This window comes from Marmota monax, unplaced genomic scaffold (genome assembly GCF_021218885.2).
Source record: "Marmota monax isolate L192 unplaced genomic scaffold, Marmota_monax_Labrador192_F-V1.1 WCK01_AAM20220418_F8-fsc00013, whole genome shotgun sequence".
In the NCBI taxonomy this organism is placed as follows: domain Eukaryota; kingdom Metazoa; phylum Chordata; class Mammalia; order Rodentia; family Sciuridae; genus Marmota; species Marmota monax.
The window spans coordinates 24505812-24525370 of NW_026692202.1; the positions used below are offsets into that span (position 1 = coordinate 24505812).

General features: G+C 35.1%; 1 protein-coding gene and 1 pseudogene across 8 annotated transcripts in view; both read right to left on the reverse strand.

Annotated features, from left to right (window-relative positions):
- The window catches only part of Dop1a (DOP1 leucine zipper like protein A), a 108497-nt gene that overhangs the window by 78170 nt on the left and 10768 nt on the right, over positions 1 to 19559 (reverse strand). The window lies entirely within an intron of this gene.
- Positions 2021 to 7343, reverse strand: LOC131423826 (replication protein A 32 kDa subunit-like; annotated as a pseudogene).

A 19559-nucleotide genomic window follows, 5' to 3' on the forward strand; every position in this document is an offset into this window, starting at 1 on the left:
TCTATTTAACATAATTCTTGAAACACTGGCCAGAGCAATTAGACACATGAAAGAAATTAAAGGGATACACATAGGAAAAGAAGAACGCAAATTGGCACTATTTGCTGATGATATGATTCTATACTTGGAAGATCCTAAAAGTTCCACCAGCATACTTCTAGAACTAGTAAATGAATTCAGCAAAGTAGCAGGATAAAAAACAACAACCATAAGTCAAAGGCTTTTCTGCGTATCAGTGACAAATCCTCAGAAAGGGAAATGTGGAAAATTACCTGATTCTCAATAGCCTCAAAAAAATAAAAATAAGAATAAAATACTTTGGAATCAACTTAATGAAAGAGTTAAAAGATCTATATAATGAAAATTACAGAACCCTAAAGAAAGAAATCAAAGAAGACCTTAGAAGAGGAAAGATCTACCTTGCTCTTGGATAGGCAGAATTAATATTATCAAAAGGGCCATACTTCCAAAGCACTATACAGACTTAATACAATTCTGATCAAAATTCCAATGACATTCCTCATAGAAATAAAAAAAAAAGCAATCATGAAATCCATCTGAAAAAATAAGAGACCCAGAATAGCTAAAGCAATCATTAGAAAGAAAAGTATGTGGCATCACCATACCAGACCTTAAATTATACTACAGAACAATAGTAACAAAAAAAAAAGCATGGTATTGGCACCAAAACAGACTGGTAGACCAATGGTACAGAATAGAGGACACAGAGACAAACCCACAAAATTACAATTATCTTGTGTTAGACAAAAGTGCCAAAAACATGCTTTGGAGAAAAGATAGCCTCTTCAACAAATGTTGCTGGGGAAACTGGAAATCCATATGCAACAAAATGAAAATAAACTCCTATCTATCACCATGCACAAAACTCAACTCAAAATGGATCAAGGACTTAGTAATACAACAAGATACCCTGTGTCTAATAGAAGAAAAAGTAGGCCCTAATCTCCATCATGTGGGATTAGGTCCCAACTTCCTTAACACTCCTGTAGCACAAGAATTAAAATCAAGAATCAATAAATGGGATGGACTCAAACTAAAAAGTTTCTTCTCAGCAAAAGAAACAATCTGTGAGGTGAATAGAGAGTCTACATCTTGGGATCAAATCTTTACCCCTCACACATCTATCTGATGTGTGAGGGGTAAATAAAGAACTCAAAAAGCTAACCAACAAAAAAACTCAATAACCCAGTCAATAAAAGGGCCAAAGACCTGAAGAGCCACTTCTCAGAAGATGATGTACAATCAATCAACAAATAGATGAAAAAATGTTCATCATCACTAGCACTTAGAGAAATACAAATCAAAGCCACTCTAAGAGTTCATCTCATTCCAGTCAGAATGGCAGCTATTATACATACAAAAAACAATAAGTGTTGGTGAGGATACGGGGAAAAGGGTACATTCATATACTGCTGGTGGGATTGCAAATTGGTGCAGCCAATATGGAAAACAGTATGGAGATTTCTTGGAAAATTGGGAATGGAACCACCATTTGACCCAGCTATCCCTCTCCTCGGTCTATACCCAATGGACTTAAAAACAGCATACTACAGGGACACAGCCACATCAATGTTTATAGCAGCACAATTCACAATAGCCAAACTGTGGAACAAACCTAGATGCCCTTCAATAGATAAATGGATAAAAAAATGTGGCATATATACACAACAGAATATTACTCATCAATGAAAGAGAATAAAATCAGGGCTGGGATTGTGGCTCAGCGGTAGAGCGCTTGCCTAGCATCGGCGTGACCTGGCTTCAATCCTCAGCACCACATAAAAGTATTGTGTTGTGTCCATCTACACCTAAAAAATAAATATTAAAAATAAATAAATAAAATCATGGCATTTGCAGGTAAATGGATGGAGTCAGAGAAGATAATGCTAAGTGAAGTTAGCCAATCTTAAAAAAACAAATGCTGAATGTTTTCTTTGATATAAGGAGGCTGATTCATAGTGGGGTAGGGAGGGCGGGCATGGGAGGAATAGACGAACTCTAGATAGGGCAGAGTGGTTGGAGGGGAAGGGAAGAGGCATGGGGTAGAATGTGATGATCATTATTATCCAAAGTACAGGTATGAAGACATGAATTGGTATGAATATACTATTTATACAACCAGAGATATGAAAAATTGTGCTCTATATGTGTATTAAGAATTGTAATGCATCCTGTCATATATAAATAAAAAATTTGAAAAATTATCACAAGACTCAGTAATTCTACTCCTAGGTATAGATCCACCTCCACCCAAATGAAAACATATATCTGCTCAATAATCTTTACATTCTGTGAATGTTCACAGAAGAATTATTAACAATAGCTGAAAGGTAGGAATAATCCAAATATCTATCAAGTGACACATGGATAAATAAGCTGTACTACTGCCAATTTATGGTTTCTATTACTTTCAAAATCTAGATTAAACCATAAACACAAAATAGAGAAATATATGTTTCACATATAAAAGACTGGCATTCTAAAACAAAGCCAAAACTATTGTAACTAATAAAACATTTAAAAACTAATAAATAGTGTCATATGGAATGAAAGCTAGAATGAATACAAAACAGCATATTTCTAGTTTTGTTTCTGAGAAATCAGAATACAGCAAAGTTAAACTCAGGGGAAATAACTGGATTTTTTCTATATGTATATGTATATATACCTATATAAAATTATGCTAAATCCTAGTCAATAAACCTAAAAATGTACTGTTCTAGTAGTAGATGGAATAATTTTTTCCTCTTAGCAAAATTTCTAGAAGACGATATAATATTCAATTTGAATCTATAAAATATCTGGTACATGAAGAAGATTAATCTGGGAAGCAATTTAGTGATAATTTCTACTAGTGAAAATAGGGAACTGGGTGCAGTGGCACACACCTGTAATCTCAGTGACATAGGAGGCTGAGGCAGGAGGATTTCAAGTTTAAGGTCAGCTTAGTAAGGCCCTAAGCAACTTAGCAAGACCTTGTCTTAAAAAAATAAAAAGGGCTGGCAACTCACCGGTCCAATGCCCTTGAGTTCAATTCCCCAGGACCCCAAAAAAATTTTCTTAAAAAATAGAGTTTGCAATATTATCTCAATAGATATATCCTTTAGGCAAAAATTTTTATTTGATATACAAAAGTCAACTGATAATGACCAGTCAAGTTTGTAACTATTGCATGTTTCCACGGCTATAAAGGTGAGTGAGGCAAGAAATCTGAAATATGTTAGTTACTATTTATTTAATCAAAAATTCTAAATATTTAAATATAATTAAAAAGAGTTCCTACAGTTTAGGATACATATTACTCTCAGAATATTAAAAGTAAAATCTTATGAAAAGAGCTGAAATATGAGAAAGAACATTCTGTTGAAGCTTTTTTTTTCAATAACAGAACTGTTTTATTTAACATTTCTTCCTGTCCTCCATTCTATGATTCCAGAATGCTAAACCTCGTGTGCATATAAACCCACCTTTCGCAGCAGACAAGGCAAAAAAAGGAAGGAAAGTGCAATTTTGAACGTAACACCACAGAACCAGAGTGGGAAACAAAGATAGACAGAGGGCAGTGAGTTCCTTGGCTGATGCTCTGCCCACAGACCCTCATCCTGCTCACTGTCTCTGAACAGGAAACATTCAAGAACAGAAACTCCCAGGTGTTAAGTAACTGCCCAACTCTCTTGGTAGCATCCCTCTTCCAATCCCATCTATCCTTGTATCCTAATGAGCTTACTTGAAAACTTAAGAAATTCCACTCCAGTTTACATCCCTGTTAGTTGTCCACCTCCCTGTGAGTTTCAAAACCACAAAATACAAAAACAGAAAAGCAGTCAGTAAGTTTCAAGCCTGCTGAAACCCTTTACAGATGAATCTCCTTCCTTGAAGTCACCTGGACAAACATATGCACAGCTGGAGGCAACAGACTGTGCAAACAGATCCAGCTAGAAATATCTCAGGTACCCAATAAGATCCAGTTATTCCACATCTGTGAATTTAAAGTGATCATCATCCACAGAAGAATAGATGTGCCTCTTGTTGTTAAGAAAATCCACAGCTTGCTTGATTGACGCTAAAGCCATGTGTTGAGGCTGGATCCTGTGATCCTCCAGGTCTTGGGCAAGTCTTAATCAAATTCAGCACCTGGTTTTGAGCCACAGTTGGGTCATTTGTTGGCATGAAGCTATACCCACTGAAGTTTTCTGCTTCCCCCATTCTTGGATTGCTGATAGATATTCTCCCTACTGAGGGCTGGCTGTTGGATTTGCTCAGCACCATGTGCATGTTGACTTCTAGGATACGTGTGGTAAATTTGTTTATATTCTTCAGGGGGATGATCTTAAAGGCTACCAGGTTCTTTTTGTTCTAAAAGGACTGTAGGTGGCCAGCCACTTTTACACGTTTCTGGAGGAACTACAGTTTTTCAATACTGGTGTCATCTGTGTCTACTCCCTGGCGAACATCCATGGGTGCACCTGGCATGTCATCTATTTTGTAAACAATATTGGTTAGAGCCTTCTCGGCATGTCTGATTATTCTCACAAGAGTGACCTATGAAATTTCAATATTCCAAATTTTGAACACTTCGTCAACAAGAGTAACAGAAAGTAGCTGAGATATGGTACAATGTGCTAGGTTTGGGCTCTTGATTTCCTTTTAGCTTGATAAGGTGTGGGTGATCCAAAGTCCCCCAGGGACTGAGCCTAGCTGCTGGCTTCTCCAAAGGTGGCAGAGCTACTATAGCTTTCAAATCCACTATTCCACATATTGGCTGTGATTTCTTTGGGAAAGAAGTCCATAAAGTTCTGGTGTGGTGGGCTTGCTGAACACCTCAGAACTCTGCTGCTGTGAGAGCATTCTCTATTGAAGTTTTATTAGCAGAGCTGCAACATACATATGTGCATATATTAAAAAATAAGACATATATGCATAAATGTGTGTATGTATGTGTGTGTGTGTGTGTGTGTATGAGAAAAGATGGTGACCAGAGGACTTGGGACTAAAAGTTTGCTTATGCTTCACTAGTGATTTTAATGCAAATAAAATTCTTCATTATTTATCAGAAGATAAAAAGATGCATCACTTTTTAACTTTTCATCTAATATATAACAGAAATTCCAATTTTCAGGTATTTTTCCCTCCATATTTTATTATAAAATGGCTTAGATCCATACTTCTCAAACTATCTGAAGTGAAGGAGTCATTATTTCTCCTCGAATCCATTACTGACTGTACTTTTCTAAAATGTAAAACCATGTACTTAGTTGTTGCAGCACAGTCAAAATTGCTGAGATTTCTAAATGTTTCCTTTTACCTCTGGGTTCAACTCATCAAAAAGTTTGTGAAGCGGCCAAATACTATACTTTGAACCACCACTGGCTTAGATCATAATGCAAATATAACATGTCCCATGTTATATCAAAGAAACTTTATACCAGGACTCTTCTGCAGAAAAGTCATGGAATAAAGAAAAAAAAATGGAATAAAACAATGTTTCATAGAAACCCTAGGACATAAAATGATAGTAAAAAAAAAAAATAGATCTTCCAAGCACTGGGGTTGAAATCAAGTCAGCCTGAGTAAAACTGCAGTTCTAATGTTTACTTAGCATCTGTATGACTCTGAACAAAGAGCTTAAGTTTCTCAAGACTTAGTTTCCTCATCTGTAAAAGGAGGTAAGACCAGTCTCAATGGTTGTCATAATTAAATAAGTAACATATTGAAGTTATCAGAGGGCTCAGCATGTAAAAAATGCTCAAAACCATTATTGTCACCATTATTTCTTATGAAATCAAAGAAATAACTGAAACAAATATGTTAATTATGAGAGCAAGTACATTATAATTAAGCATTAGATGTGGCTCTGAATTTGGCAGCAAATTGGAAAATTGGACACTCTCTATTCTATATTTGAATGATTTCCTGAATGCAAATTAAAGGGAAGTGTTTACTGCCACATATGCTATCTTACAACCTTATTAGATTATACATACAGTTGGCCTTCTACATCCATGAGTTCTGCATCCATGGAAACCAACCATGGTTGAAAATATCTACAAAAAAACTGCATATTTACCAAACATACACAGAACCTTTTTTGTGGGAGGAAGAGTGCTGGGGATTGAACTCAGGGCCTCTCTCATGCTAAGCTTGAGCTCTACCACTGAACTACACTACTAGCTTCTTACAGGCTTTTGTCATTATTCCCTAAACAATATAGAAATTGTTTTATATGACTTCACATTAGATTACATATTATAAGTAATCTAGAAATGATTAAAAGTTACAAAAGGATGTGTGCAGACTGTATGTAAATATAACACATTTTACATAAGGGACTTGATTATCTACAAATTTTGGTATGGGGTGGCTCCTGGGTCCAATACCCTGTAGATACCAAGGAACAACTGCATTTAATATTCATATGCGATGATCTCTGATAAATGCATGCACCCATAAAACTATCACCACAATCAAGATTTCTCACCACACCTATGATACAGAACATTTTTCTGATTCTAAACATTATTGAACATTTCCATCACCTCCATAAAATGAAACTAAAGTCTCAAACTTATTTCCCAGGAAGTAAAACAAACTACTTAATATAACTACATGCTATAGTTTGAATATCTCCATTAAAAATCATGTTGAAATTTAATCCTCACTCTGAGTTGTAAGAGGTGAAACGAGGTGGGACCTTTAAGAGGTATTTAGCTCAATGGGACTCTGCTTTGTCAATGGATTAATTCATTGGTGGGTTAACAGGTTATCTCCAGAGTGGGTCTGTTATAAAAAACAGTTTGATTCTCTCTTGTATGTGACCCTAGCATCACTTGATATCCTGGTTGCCGCAAAGACTCTATAGAGTTCCCACCAGCAATAACTTTACCATCTGTGACTTTGAACTTCTCAGCATCTAGAACCATGAGCTGAAGGTACTTTTTTTTTCAATATTTTTTTTAGTTGTAGATGAACATAATATTTTTATTTCTTTATTTTTATGTGGTTCTAAGGATTGAACTCAGTGCCTCCACACATGCGAAGCAGGTGTTCTACCACCGAGCTACAGGCCCAACCCTGAATGAACTTTTATTCTTTTTAAAAAATATTTCATAATGCCTTTTATTTCTGTTTTCTTTCTAAGAATAACATTTTGGGAAATAACTATTCCTATATTTTTAAATGCCTCCCATATGTATAACATGAATGACAAACTTTTATTCTTTATAAATTACTTAGTCTATGGGATTCTAATTAGAATAAGATATATTTCCTGTTTGTATAAATATATCAAAACAGACTCTACTATCATTTATAACTAAAAAGAATAAAATAAACTACTCAGTCTATGGTATTCAGTTATAGCAACATAAAATGGATTAAGACTAGGAAACTTGAAATAAATAAAAAATTGTAATTTTTTTTTTAAAGTGAAACAAGTAAATCAAAATGGCATTTGCAATCTTTCTTCCAGGGGCCATTAATAGCTTTTCTGACTTCATCTACTGATGCATTTTACAATTTAGTTGCATTTCGGTCTTCCAGACTTATAACTCAAGTAAAGTGGATGTGAATTTTCATAAAACATGATTTATGTAGTGCTGTAGCTCTCAAATACAAAAACCAAGCAAAATAGCTATTTACTGAAAAATAAAAAAGCATCTATATCTCATGGCAAATCAGGCCCTATGAAAATTATCAGGTAGTACAGATCTGTTTCAACTTGACAGTGTAAAAAGCTAAAATTTAAATAAGAAATACTGCATCAGAGCATCTGAATTTCAGAAAGTTCTGCATAAATGGTTATAAAAAGTGAATAGACCTTATTTCATAATTGGCACACAAAGACACTTTGGCTATTTTGTCACTCATTGAAACCTCCTCTTCCTGTCTCCTTTGCATGAGCGAGAGGAAGGAGGAAGAGAGAAAGAAATATTCACTAATCAATTCTAAAGATATATCTAGGAGTAAGTGTTTTTAATTAGCACATGCCCAAAATATAAATGAATGTATTACCACCAACCATTGAGCAACAAGGGAAAAAAAAACTCTGTTGATTATGAAAAAGAAGAAAAAAGCTATATATTAAGTAGATGTTCTTTCCAAATGTTTTTGACTAAGTGAAAAATCATCATTTAGTTCTTGTTACCATCTGACAAGTTAATGTGACAGTTATTAAATCTATTTCATTTTGATAAAAAGTTCTGAGTTCAATATTGACAAAATGATTTGCTAAAGATTGTCAGTAAACAATCTTTAGCAAATCATTTATTTAACAAACTCATAACATTGGAGAAAATTCACATAACAAGGCTGATTGGCTGTACTTAAACTGAGAAACACAAATCTTAAAGAGGTGCATCATTGCTTCCTTAGCAAATTTACCTTTCTGACAATTATTTCATAATTTCTTTTCTCAAAACTCTCTCCATCTCTGCTAAAGATCTAGCTTCAAATATAAGAGATGGGTGTAGTGATATACACCTATAGTTCTGGCTACTCATGAGGCTGAGGCAGAGGATCCTTGGAGTCCAGGAGTCCAAGGCCAGCCTAGGCAACACAGTGAGATCTCTTCTCCAAAGAAACAAAACAAAATATAATTAAGGAAACAGAAGCCAAAGGAATGTTCTTACTTTCCCTCTAGTAAATCTACAACCTATCATCACTTATACACCCATATTCTCTACTTTATCTCCTCTTGTGAGAAATAAAGGAAGTGAAGACCTACCCCTTTCTGTATTCTGGAGTTCATCACTGCTTGCCTTCTCAAGGACTCCTCATTAGCTCACTCTTCTTCAATACCAGTTGCTCACTCTCTATGGCCTATCATTCCTTATTACCCTACCTATAAGTCCTGGAACTTCCCAAGGTGAAAACCTGAAATCCACAGCCTTCCTTTGATTTTCCCAGGCTCTCTACCAACCCATTTCTCTCTTCTCTCACAGTAAAACTTCTTGAAACATTTCTCCACACTATTTCATTTCCTTATCTCCTATTCATTCTTCAGTCAGCTCAAAAATATGCCTTATGGTACTGTCCTTCCAGGATATCACATGTAAAAGATCACCAGTGATCTGCATTAGCCAAAGCCAACAGTCAGTTCTGCAGCTTCTCATCTTACTCCTCAGCAGTACTCAACACTTTGTTCTTGGATTCCAGGGCTCTTCACTCTCAAGGTAGGTTCCTATCTTTTAGCCACTCTTTCAGTCTATGTTGGCTCTTCTATTCAGTTTTAAATGCTGAAGTACTTCAAGGCTCAGTCAACAATCTCTCCTACAGGTTATTTCCTCTAGTTATAACTTTAAACAGCATCTATTAACTGCTGTGTCCTAAATTTATAACCACCACCTTTCTTCTTCTATTATTCTAACCAGTTAAAGCTAACTTTAGCACACTATTAAATTTCACTTCTATTCCTGAGCCTCTATAATCTATCTTCCACAGAGAAGTCAGAGATCTTTTAAAATCATATCCTGTCATTCCTTTGTTCAACACCTATCAATGACTTTCCTCTGAGCTAAGACTAGCCAAACTTAAAAACACCAAAAATTTTGTATTGTAGGCATTTTATAAGTGCTATCTTCTACAGAATTTAGGTCAAGTTTTTATATGACAAATTAATTCCTATACTCCAGTAATAACAAAACCTCAGAGAAGCTTTTTCTGATCAGTCTAAGCCTGAGCCAGGCCCATACTCTTATCATCTACCTAAAATATTATGTGATTTCTTTGCTTGCTCTTGTTAACAGTCTGAAATTGTTCTGTTTTTTTTTTTGTTTGTTTGTTTGTTTGTTATTTATCATCTCTTAATGAAATACAAAAGCTATGAGGTCAGGAGCTTTATCTGACTAGTTCATTCTTGTATCAGCAGTCCCATAATAGTGGCTGATACTCATAGGCCCTTAAATATTTTTTTTTTCTTTTTCACTGTATTAAGGACTGAATCCAGAGTCTTCAGCATGCTAGGCAAGTACTCTGAGATACACTTCAAGCCCTTTTAAAATTTTAGTTTCAAACAGAGTCTCACTAAGTTGTTTAGGCTGGCCTTGAATTTTCTATCCTCCTGCCTCAGCCTTCCAAGTAGCTCGGATTACAAGCATGAACCAACACATTTGGCTCTTCAAATATATTTTGAATAATCTGTTAATGCCAACAGAGTTCACAAACCATTCTGGTTTGTTTTCTCAGAGAAAAACTTAGTGGAAAAAAGCACACTACCACTCTTCCTAACTACTGTAGCCACACTTGACCTCACTCCTTTATTAGATTATATTCATATGGCTGTTAAGTACGTTAAAAAACTAACAGATTCACCTAAGAACACCTATACAAACACCTACACAAATACCCAGTTACTTGAAAAAAGAAAGGACCTATTCATTTTCTTAAGCAGAACCATGTAAATGTGGAAGATGTAATGTCATTCTGACTTTTGTGAAAGAAAATAAGGTATATTATGAAGTGTGATACATCCATATTATTATGACACATAGTAATTTCAAAATTAATTACATGCAAATCTTTTAAAGTTCACCATGCTTTTATTTCTAATTGATAATAATTGTGCATATTTATGTGGTACAATGGTATTTCAATACATGAATGCAATGTGTAATAATCATTATCAGGGTAACTGCCATATGTATCACTTTAAGCATTTATCATTTCTTTGTGTTAGGAAAACTCAAAATCTTTTCTACTAGTTTTCTTGCAAAATACAATTAATTGCTAAGTATATTATTTACATGGTTCTGTAAGAACATTTACATGATTCTGCTTAAGAAAATAAATAGGTCCTCTCTGTTTTTCAAGTAACTGAGTATAGCACATTTGTATTCCTACTGTGCTACAGAATATTGGAAATTATTTTTCCTATCCATGTGCACCCCTGTATCTGATTACCTGTTAGCCATCCCCTTTACCACCCCCGCCGGAGCCATACCCTCCACCTCTGGAAACTACTATTCCATTCTTGACTTCCATGAAGTCAATTTTTTCTTAGCTTCCACATGTAAATAAGAACACACGGTAGTTGTCTTTCTCTGCCTAATTCATATACTGTCTCCCAGGCTCATCCAAGTTGCAGCCAGTGACAGGATTTTCTATGACTGAATTAAATTCCATTGTGCATGTCTACCACATTTTCTTTATCCATTTTTCAGTCAATGGACACCTAGATTGATTCTCTTATCTTCTCATTGTGAGTAGTCCTGAGTTAAGATGAAAAGTCAGATAACTGCTTTGACATAATTCACTCTTTCCTTTGGATATACTGCAAATAGTGTGATCACTGTATAATATGGTGGATCTATTTTTAGTTTATTTTTAAAGATTTCTATACTAGCTGGGTGCAGTGGTGCATGCCTGTAATTCCAGAAGCTTGGGAGGCTGAGGCAGGAGGATCGAGAGTTCAAGGCCAGACTCACCAAAAAGCAAGGTGCTAAGCAACTCAGTGAGACCCTGTCTTTAAATAAAATACAAAATAGGGCTGGGGATGTGGTTAAGTGGTCATGTGCCCCTGAGTTCAATCCCTGGTACCCTCTGGCCCCCAAAGAAGATTTCTATACTGTTATCTACAGTGGATGTACTAATTAACGTTCTCACCAACGGTATATAGGGTTTCTCTTTTTCTATATATTTAACAGCATTTGTTATTTTTTGTCTTTTTGATATAATCATTCTAATTAGGGTGAGATAACATTTCACAGTAGGTTTAATTTGCATTTCCCTGATGATTAGTGAGGTTGACCACACTTTTTCACATGCTTTTGGGTCAATTATTTATCCTCTTCCATAAATGTTTATTTATATCATCTTTTTTTCTTTTTCTTTTTCTTTTTTTGGTACCAGGGATGGAACGCAGGGGCGCTTAACCACTGAGCCATATTTCCAGCCCTTTAAAAAATATTTTTAATTTTTATTTTTTAGATATTGTTTAATTTAATTTTAATTTGTTCTTTTTAGTTATACATGACAGTAGAATGTATTCTGCTGACATATCACATAAACATGAAGTATGACTTCCCATTCTTGTGATTGTACTACAGAGCTCTAACAATGAAAATGGTATGGTATTGGCACCAAACAGACATGAAGACCAATGGAACAGAATAGAAGACACAGAAACAAACCAAATCCAAATAAATACAGTTATCTCATAAATATACATTGGAGAAAAAATAGTCTCTTCAACAAATGGTGTGGGAAAACTGGAAATCCATATGCATTAAAATGAAATTATACTCCTTTCTCTCACCCTGAACAAAACTCAACTCAAAGTGGATCAAGGAGGTAGGATTTAGACCAGAGACCCTGTGACTACTAGAAGAAAAAAGTAGGCCCAAATATCATCATGTCTGCTTAGTAACTGAATTTCTCAACAAGGCTCCTAAGGCACAAGAAGTAAAATCAGGAATCAATAAATGGGATGGTATCAAACTAAAAAGCTTCTTCACAGCAAAGGAAACAATCAAGAACATGAAGTCTACAGAATGGGAGATAATCTTTGCCACCTGCATCTCAGATAGAGCATTAATCTCCAGTACATACAAAGAATTCAAAAAACTTAACACCAAAACAAAACAAGTAACCCAATCAATAAATGGGTAAAGGAACTGAACAGGCACTTCACAGAAGAAGAAATATAAATGGTCAACAAATATATGAAGAAATGTTCAACATCACTAGCAATTCGAAAAGTGCAAATTAAAACTACACTGAGATTCCATTTCACTCTAGTCAGAATGGCAATTATTAAGAATACAAACATTATTACCGTGTGCTGAAGACTCTGCCCTGGATTTAGAATGATTATGTGTCTTTATGGACTCCATGAAATACCAATAATTTTCCAATAAATGTATGAATATAAACCAAAAAAAAAAAAAAAAAAAGAATACAAACAAAAACAAATGTTGGCAAGGATGTGGGGGGAAAGGTCCACTCATACATTGCTGGTGGGACTGCAAATTGGTGCAACCATTCTGGATAGCAGTATGGAGATGCCTCAGAAAACTTGGAATGGAACCCCCATTTGACCTAGTTATTCCACTCTTTGGCATGTACCCAAAGGACTTAAAAATCAGCTTACCATAGTGATGTGGTCAAATTAATATTCATAGCAGCACAGCAATTCACAATAGCTATGAAACCAGCCTAGGTGCCCTTCAACAGATGAATGAATAAAGGAAATGTGGTACATACACACAATGGAGTATTACTCAGCCATAAAGAATGAAATTATGTCATTTGAAGGTAAATGGATGAAACTGGAGACTATAGTTAAGTGAAATAAGCCAGTCCCCCCCAAACCCTAAGGCTGATTGTTCTCTCTGATATGCAGATGCTGACTCACCCTAGGTGGTGATGGGGGGTGAAGTTTCACCAAATTAGACAGGGGGAATAGGTGGAAAGCAGACAGCAATGGGAAAGACAGTAGAATGAATTGGACATAACTTTCCTATGTTCATATATGAATGAATACACAACCAGTGTAACTCCATATCATATATTTTCATTTTGAGACAAGGTCTTGCTAAGTTGCTTAGGTCCTTGCTAAATTGCTGAGGCTGGTTTTCAACTAGTGATCCTCCTGCCTCAGCCTCCTGAGATGCTGGGATTAGAGGTATATGCCACCACACTGGGCTCATTTGTCTATTTTAAAATGTGATTGTTTTTGATGTTAAATACCTCATATTTTGTATATTAATCTCTTGTCAAATGAACAGTTTGCAATTATTTTCTCCCATTTTACAGACTGTCTCTAAACTCTGTTATTTCCTTTCCTGTGCAAGAGATTTTTAGTTTGATGTACTCTCATCTGTCAGTTTTTGCTTTTTTTGCTTGTGCTTTTGAATTTTTGCTCAAAGAATTTTTTGCCAAGGTCACTGTCCCGAAGTGTTTTTCTATGTTGTCTTCTAGTAGTTTCATTGTTTGGGGTCTTACATTTAAGTCTTAGATTTTTTTATATCTTTGTTTATTTATTTTTATGTGGTGCTGAGGATCAAACCCAGTAACTTATATGTGAGCCACAACCACAGCCCCTCTTAGATTCATTTTGAGTTGATTTTTTAATGCAGTTTTCTAATATTTTAAGATAGTACACTATGATCAAGTGGGTTTCATCCCAGGGATGCAAGGTTGGTTCAACATACGCAAATTAATAAATGTAATTCACCACATAAACACAATTAAGAACAAGAATCACATGATCATCTCAATAGATGTAGAAAACACTTTTTACAAAGTCCAACACTCACTGGTGTTAAAAGCATAGGAGAAACTAGGGATAAAGGAACTTACCTCAACATTATAAAGGCTATATATGACAAACCCAAAGCTACTGTCATAATGAATGGTGAAAAATTGAGTGCATTTTCTCTAAAATCAGGAACAAGATAAAAATGTCCACTCTCACTATTATTATAATACAATTTTTAAATGCTTCCCAGGCAAGAGAAGGGAATTAAAGTAATAAAAATAGGGAAAAAAAGAAGTAAAAAATCTGTTGATAACATGATTCTATATCTAGAAGAGAACCCCCTCAAAGAAAAACTCTCCACCAGAAAACTTCTAGAGCTGATAAACAAATTCAGCAAAGTAGCAGAATACAAGATCAACATTTATAAATCAATAGCTTTCCTTTAGAATAAAGAATTTGCTGAGAAAGAATTCTGGAAAACTATTCTATTTACAATAACCTTTAAAAACAACCTTGGGAATAATCTTACTAAGAAGGTGAAAGATCTCTACAAAGAAAACTATTAAACACTGAAGAAAAAAATTGAAGCAAATCTTAAAAGAGTAAAAGACCTCCCATGTTCTTGGAGAGGCAGAAGTAATATTTTCAAAATGGTCATATTACCACAAGGGTTTTATAGATTAAATGCAATCCCCAATCAATGCAAGAGACATTCTTCATGGAAACTGGGCAGAGTGGGGGTTGAGGGTAGAAAGAAGTCCTTAAATTCATTTGGAAGAATAAAAGACACAGAATAATCAAAGCAATACTAAACAAAGAGAGAGACTAAAATGGAACAAATGGAAGCATCAAAATACCTGACCTCAAATTATACTATAGAGCTTAGTAACATAAAAAGTATGGTACTGACATTGAAACAGACATGAAGATAGTAGAACAGAAAACAGTGACAAACTCACATAGATATAGTCAGCTGATACTTGACAAAGGTGCCAAAAATATATATTGGAGAAAAGATGGTCTTTTTAACAAATGGTGCTTTGAAATTTGGATGTCCATATGTAGAAGAATTGCTACCGCTCACCCTACACAAAAGTCAAGTCAAAGTGGATCAAAGATCTAAGAATTAGAGCAGAAACAGTGAAACAGCTAGAAAAAAACATAAAGTTAACATTTTGACATATTGCTACCGGCAATGACTTCCTTAACAAGACTCCTAAAGCTCAAGAAATAAAACCAAGAATCAATAAGTGGCACAGCATCAAATTAAAAAGCTTCTGCATAGCAAAGGAAATAATAATGAGGAGAGAGGGCCTATAGAAGGGAGAAACATTTTGCCAACTACTCCTCCAACAGGGGATTATTATCCAGAATACACAAAACTCAACAACAACAACAATAAAAAAAAACCCAAAAAAATCAATATATAAATGGCCAAAGAATTAAACAGATGTTTCTCAAAACAAACACAATTGGCTAACAAATATATGAAAAATGTTCAACATACCTAGCAATCAGAGAAATGCAAGTGGAAACTACATTGAGATTTCATCTTAATCCAGTTAGAATGGTAATTAGAAACACTACAAATAGTAATGCATGCTGGTGAGGATGTGGGGAAAACGTACACTCATGTATTATTGGTAGGACAGCAAATTAGTACAACCAACATGGAAAGCAGTATGGAGATTCCTTCAAAGACTAGGAATGGAACCACCATATGATCAAGGTATCCTACTCCTTGGTATTCATCTAAAAGAACTGAAATAGGCATACTATAGTCATACAGAAACGCAAATGCTTATAGAAGTACATTTCACAACAGTGAAGTTACAAAACCAGCTCAGGTGTTCATCAACAGGTGAATAAATAAAGAAATCATGGTATATATCTACACAATGGAGTTTTACTCATCCATAAAGAAGGAAATTATGGCATTTTCTGGTAAATGGATGGAACTAGAGAACATCATGCTAAGTGAAATAAGCCAGACTCAAAGTGAGGAGTCAATTTTTTTTTTTTCATATGGAAAAGCTAGAGCAATTAAGGAGGGTTAGATGCCATGAAAATAGAGAGGAGATTAGAGGAGCAGAGAAAGGAGATTAAAGGGGAGGGAAGAGGGATGGGAAAGGGAGGCATAGTGGAGTAAAATATATGTACAAATTATCCTATGTACATATATGAATATCCCACAATGAATTCCACTTTTATGTATATCTATAAAGCACCAATTAAAAAAATAAACATAAGTAAGACCTGTAGAGTACGAAGAGAAGGAAAAAAGGAAGTACTGGGGACTGAAATGGAACAAATTATGTTCATGCCTGCATGGTTATGTCTTTGACAAACCCCACTATAATGTATAACTAAATGTACTAATCAAACATCTTAAAATTCTGTGATTTTTAGTACACATAAGCAATATGAAAAACGTGATTTAGAAAATAGAAAACTGAATGTAAATTCACCTAAATCATTTATTAACAGGTAACTAGGATTCTACTTTAAGAATCAAATGGTAAATAGCTATGTAACACATGTCCATGAGTTAGAAATTATCATTCTGCCCACAAAACACACTAGTCATATAAACCCTTGTCTATACAATATTCAAGATGATGATGATAAAAATTAGACTGAAGCTGACTTAATTATTCTGTGTCAGGTAGTATGCTAAACCTTTCCATATAAATTATTCATGTAATGTTCACATCAAATCCATGATGGAGATAAACTCATGAATTCATACACATATACAGAAATTAGTGTCTGAGGTTCTTCAAAGAGTAAGAAGAACCAGGAAGATATCTAGCAGGCTGACTCCTAAAACTGGCCCTTAATCAGTATCTTTCTGAACTACTTTTCCCACATCTCTTAATTCTTTCTTCTGGAATACTCTCTCTTTGCTTATTCATTTTCCAAAAGCCTGTTCAAGCTATTTAGACTTTTTGTTTTAGTGACAGTGCTTTCTTTTTCTACTGCATTTTTCTTAAAAAACATAACAAAACCCTATAATTTATGCAAGTACATACTGTTTTATCATTCTTCCTAAGTCCCCAATTTAAGTATAGGGGCCAAAACTCAACTCTGAAAAATCCAAATAGCTGACTGCTCAGTACTGATAGTGCTTAGGTTAAACTAAAACCTAAGGTAAAATAATTAAGATATGGAAGGGGGTTTTGTTCTTTAATGCTCTGTAAAGCACTGATTCTAATTCAATCAATCAGATGGCAAGGGGGAAATACATACATTATTAACAAAAGGACAATGTACTCCCCTGACAAAATAATTCTGAAGAAGTAAAAATATGCTTCCAAGTGAAATGAAATCCTAGAGATACTGCAGGTTAGGATGTGCACCCCAAAAGAGCATTATAGGTGAGATGGTTCCCAAATTTAGGATGCACAGGACAGTTGTGAAATTCCTGGTAGAGCAGAGGTATGCTTCAGTTTATAGGTCTACTATTAAATGTTAGGTAGCACTTAGACATGAACAGTGGATCAAGAATACTTGGTACAGAACAAACTGGTTAATCAATAGCCCTGCTTCAGTGGTACCACGAGGTCTGACAAGATGGCTATTTCAGGACCCTTGCCTTAGCTCTTACATCACTGGAGGAAGATAGATGAATTCAGGGGGTGGGAACCAAAGGGCAAGAGTAGGTTTGCTCAAAAGGGTCTAATTGTTAAAGAAGATCCTACACAAACAATACAGACCAGAGTCCCAGACCAGAAAAATAGGATGATTAATACTGGAGCCCACTGACCATAAATTCTGTAAAACCAGTTCCAATTAGAATTTGTCACCCAGGTGAAGATGACCAATAATTGCTCATAGGTTGTTGGTTAATGTAGTTTGTCAATCCAGAGCAGAGAGGTGATACTTGGGCAATCTCTCTCCTACCTCAATAAAATCTGGGGTACAATGAAGTGAGTTGTCTGCTCTCCTCTCAGAGAGGACCCACTCTCTCCCTGAAGGGTGCTTCCCCCCACTTCTTTCTCTTCTAATAAACTTCATAATGCTTGTACTAAGTCTTGTGTCTTACTTTAAAGCCTCTCAGGTGAAGATACAGAGTGAGAAAACAACATAATCTCCATGAGATCAGATCTTAGTTATCATTAAGCATCCAAAGTATGATTTATAAGACCTAATAAGACAGTTCTTTTTTTCTTCCTGGCACAGAGACGTAATTCATGAGAGTTGATCATTAGGTAGGGTCAAAATAATAGTTCAGAAAATAAAATTTTCAAATAAGTTTCATACATTTTGGTGAAACCTGCAAACATCACTGATAGGTCAATTACATACATGGTCTAATAGTGTTAAGTATATTCACGTTATTGTGCAGTCAATCTCCATAACTGTTTGTTCTTGTAAAACAGAAACTTTCCATTAAACATCCCCATTTTGTCCTCCCCAAGCTTCAAGCAACCATCATTCTTCTATCTGTTTTTATGAATTTGACTATGTTAGATATCTCATATAAGTGGAACCATACAGTATTTGTCTTTTCATTATGACTATCCTGTTTCATTTAGCATAATGTCCTCAAGATTCATTTATGTTGTAATACGTGTCAGAATTTCCTTCCTTTTATAGGAAGGAAATTCTCAAAAAGGCTGAATAATATTCCACTCTACACGCATACTGTCTTTTGCTTATGCATTTATCTATCAATGTACATTTAGGCTGTTTTCACCTGTTGATTATTATGAATATTGCTGCTATGAACGTGGGTATGCAACTCTCTCAAGATTCTGCTCCCAATTCTTTTGGATATATATCCAAACTTGGGATTCCACGATCACAGGGTTCTTTTATTTTTAATTTTTTTGAGGAACTATAATAATGTTTTCCATAGGAACTACACCATTTCACATCCTTATTAACAGCACACAGGAACTTCTAATTTCTCTACATATTTACAAATGTTTGTTATTTTGTTTTGCTTTTATAGTAGCCCTCTTAATTGGTGTAAGGGGTAACTGTGATTTTTATTTGCATTGTGACCTTGAGCATTTCCCTGTCTTTTTCCTGGTAATGGAGACTGAACTCAGGGGTGCTCTACCACTGAGCTACATCAATAACCATTTTTATATTTTGAGATATGGGAGAGGAGTCCCTAAGTTGCAGAAGTTGGCCTTAAACTTGGAAACTTGCAATTCTTCTGCTCCAGCTTCCTGAGTTGCTGGGATCACAACTGTGCACTATCATGCCCAGCAACTCTGAGTATTTTGTTAGTTTACTGGCCATTTATTTATCATCTTGGGAAATATGTCCATTCTATTTAAGTCCTTGGTCTATTTTAAAACTGGGTTTTGTTGTTATTATTGAGTTGTAGGAG